Genomic DNA, 4177 nt, shown 5'->3' with positions numbered 1-4177 from the left:
TGGTTGAGAACAGAACAGGTAAAAAGCTGAAAACTCTGCGATCGGATAATGGTACAGAGTATACGGATGGAGCTTTCAAGAGGTTTTGTGATCAGGAAGGCACTGTTAGACACTGGACGGTCAGAGGCACACCACAACAGAATGGAGTCGCAGAAAGACTGAACCGTACACTTCTTGAGAAAGCAAGGTGTATGCGCTCTAATTCTGGGTTAGGTCGAGAATGGTGGACGGAATCGGTTGCTACAGCTTGTTATGTAGTAAACAGATCCCCACATTCCAGTTTAGGTGGAGACACGCCCTATAGGGTATGGTCAGGTGAACATGCTGATTATGAAAGACTGAAAAATTTCGGATGCACAACCTATTATCACGTCAAGGATAACAAACTTGATAATAGAGCCAAGAAAGCTATCTTTCTAGGATATGCAAAAGGGGTCAAAGGCTATCGCCTTTGGAGTGTAGAAGATTCTAAGTTTGTGATAAGCAGGGATGTCACATTTGATGAAAAATCTATGGTGCCTAACGATGGTGATGTTAAAATATTGAATCAAGTTATTGAGATAGAATCTGAAGACCAACCAGATTCTAGTCGTGGTCAAGTGGAGAATCCTATCGCCAGTGAAGACGAGGAAGAGGATGAACATGATCATGAGGAGGTTCAGCAAGAAAATACACATGTGTTACAACAACAACAACAGGAATCTTTGGAAACCACTAGGCCAAAGAGAAATTATAAAATAGTTCAGAAGTTTGGGTCAGATAAACCTCTAAGGCATTATGGGCAGGTAAACTTGGTGGAATATGCACTCTCAGTTGAAGATGATGAGCCGATCACCTTCAAGCAAGCTATTAAAGACAAAGATAGAGAGAGTTGGTTGGTTGCTATGGAGGAAGAGATGCAAACTCTTCATAAGAATAAGACATGGGAGGTAGTCCCATTGCCCGTGGGAAAGACTGCTGTCATACCCCAAAATTTACCCGCTAATATTATAAGACATTTTTCAAGGCACTCTCACTTATTGATCAAGACACTGATCTCAAAGGAATAAAAGCCCAGCTCACAAGTGACCCAATCCAGAAAATGGCCCAAACTGGCATGCTCGCTAGGCGAGCAACTCCTTCGCCTAGCGAACCCTTCGCTACACGCTCGCCTAGCGAAGCTTGCGAATATCAGAATTTTTGGGCTTCATTCTGAGCCCATTAGGTCACAACAAGAGCATTATAAATAGCCAAGTTTCAGTCAGAAAAAGGAGAACGAAAACAGACGAAGACGGACGGGGACAGAGGAAGACGGACAGAAACCCTGGCATAGAAACCCTGGAGACTAACTCAGAGAATTCCGAGTAAAGAAACCCTGAAGGCCGCTCATCCGCACCAAGGTTGCCTCCGCCCAATTCGACCCGATTTGCCGATCCGAAGCTGCAATTCCATTGCAAACAGGTTTGCGCATCACTACTGTTTTATGCTTTTAATCGGTAATCGCTACATACATAAGGCATCGTGATTAAATTTTCGGATATGTAATTTGATTTCACATGTGAATTTAAGTATGCCTGAATATCCTGAATGTTTGTCCATGCTATTCCTGTAATTAAATGCCATAAAGTTCAGGGTGTCGGAGATCATGCTGCTATCAAACTCAAAACCCGTAGCAGCTCGCTAGCACATCGCTAAGCGAGCCTGTAGCGAACACTCGCTAAGCCTTCGCTAGGCGAAGCAGGAGCGAACGGGACAGTGGCTGTGTTGTTTCTTTTCTGTTCTGCCTTATGTTTATCTAATCAAGATTTATTATAACTCTGCATTATTTGGCCTGACTTTATGACTGTTGTGTTTATTTTGTGGTGCAATTTTCGATTGTACTTTATCTCGATGTTCTAACCCGTGTGCTGAATTGTGTAAAGGCTTACACATTCCCGAAGAAACGGCCGGCTACGTATTCCACTTTATTTGTGGGATACCCTTATGGAGATGGATTCTGAATTACTTAATTTTAATGTGGAGACACCTCCTAAATTATCTAGCTGATTTTAATGTATTGATTTCTTCGATTTTAATGTGGACCTAATTACTTAATCGATTACGGCTATCTAATTAATTGTAAAACTTTGCCTTTAAATATGCGATCTTGGACCTCTCTTTGTTACCCTACGATATTACGGTATTATGGTCATGTCCCGCGAATGTGGGGATGCACTTAGCAAAAACCCTTCGGTTAAATCATCATAGTCCCTCGAATGTTGCCTTTGTCCCTCGATGACCCTTCGGTGTAGCCTACGGTTAAATGATGATAGTCCCTTCGAATGCTAAGGTATCCTTACAACCGTTGCTTTCAATGACCAATCGATGACCCTACGATGACCCTTTTACATCCAAAGGATAAAACTACTTATTTCTCAATAATAAGGACGGTTTTACCCTCACAAGGATAGGAAATGCCCATCAAGACCTTGGGTAGGTATAACTCTTAATTGCTTACTCACAAATCGAAATACTTTTCACACCTCACACCTTTTCAAAACATCTTTTAGAAAATCACCACTTGGTATACATTCATGCTAGAATCATTACCGAGTTATATTTTTCTAAACAACTTTCAAAACTAAACGAGATAACCACTTTGTATACATTCATACAAGAATCATTACAAAGTTAAATTCTCTTTTCAAAACACTTTCTAAACAATGCACAACCACTTTTTCCAGACAAACATAAGTGATCAAGCAATTAAGAGTCCATGGATAACCATGGATACAAAGGGTGCTAACACCTTCCCTTTGTATAATGTACCTCCCGAACCCAAAATCTAATTAAGGTCTTTCCTGTTCTTTTCCACCTTTCCTTATTGGATAAAAGAAAAGTCGGTGGCGACTCTTGCTATCCGCGACATTGCGATTAAAAGCAAAACACCCTAAGTCAGTTCACCGTATGACAGAACTGGCGACTCTGCTGGGGACCCTTAAAAAGAGAGGTTACCTTAAAAAACAAGATCACTTATTGTCTGATTTACTTTTAAGGGATTGCTTGGGTATTTTATGCTTGAGTGAAAGATCCTACACCCGGATCTAGTGTACCTTAGGTAAGTAGCAAAAGATCATCGCGACTATCCGGCGTATACTGGAATGGTCAAAATGATGGCTACGGTTAATGTGACACTTTGGATGTCCTGATGTTCCTCATGTTTACTTGAGGAAAAATTTGGCTCCCGCGTGGTGTCATCAAAGCATTAACCAGACCTTTAGAACCCTAATTGACTCATCCTAGCCATTAGAAAGTAGTGAGATAACTGGCTTCGGTTCCGACTAAGGTTGGTTGAGACTCGATACTACACTCTTTGAGATTGGACTTTAGGGAAGCTTCGGTCAACCACTTGGTGTTGCACTGAAGTGGACTTAAAGGAAGGTCGATGATTTGAGATCCTTCTAGAACCCGGTTACTATTCTAGGACAGGTTGAACCAACCAAACTTCAATGGGGAGGGTACTTACCTATGGAACTCATGCAAGCCTTAAAACTTAGGAATGATGATTGTGTGACTTGCTTGTGCTTGTTATTTACATAACCTTATAACATCATAACATCATAACATCATAACATCATGACATCATGGCATTGTACTAACCATTTCAAGGACTTTAAAACATGGAAAATATTTCATACATGGCATAGCATAACATCATATTGCATAACAGGTACTCTAAAGGGATCAATGTTCTCACGGTTTTCCTCCAAACAGAAAAATGGACCTCGAACAAACTGTCAAAGATCTCCATGCTCAGAATGCTCAACTCCAGGAGATGATGCTGAGCTTATCCAAGGGGCAGGAGGAACTGAAGGCTCTCTTGCTCGAGAAGAAAAAGGACAAGAAACCTGTGAGTTACATTAACCCGGGAAGAAGGCTTAAGGGACAGGCTGCAGGAGTCAAGATTAGAATTCCGAAGGATCAAGAAGAAGAGACGGAAAATGATTCGGAAGATGAGAATGCTGACCCCCTCAACCAGGAGGACGACGATGAAGATTATGAAGATGAACAGTACTCTCCAAAGGAGGATAAGTATAAGTTGTTGGAAGAACGCATGCTGGCTATGGAGAGTCATAAGGCGCCCAGTCTGGGTTTCGAAAGCTTAGGTCTGGTCTCTGATGTGGTCATTCCTCGCAAATTCAAGATCCCCACTTTCACT

The sequence above is a fragment of the Lathyrus oleraceus genome, chromosome 5, assembly GCF_024323335.1.
Source record: "Lathyrus oleraceus cultivar Zhongwan6 chromosome 5, CAAS_Psat_ZW6_1.0, whole genome shotgun sequence".
In the NCBI taxonomy this organism is placed as follows: domain Eukaryota; kingdom Viridiplantae; phylum Streptophyta; class Magnoliopsida; order Fabales; family Fabaceae; genus Lathyrus; species Lathyrus oleraceus.
The sequence above is the reverse complement of the archived record's forward strand: the minus strand, read 5'-3'. Positions refer to the sequence as shown.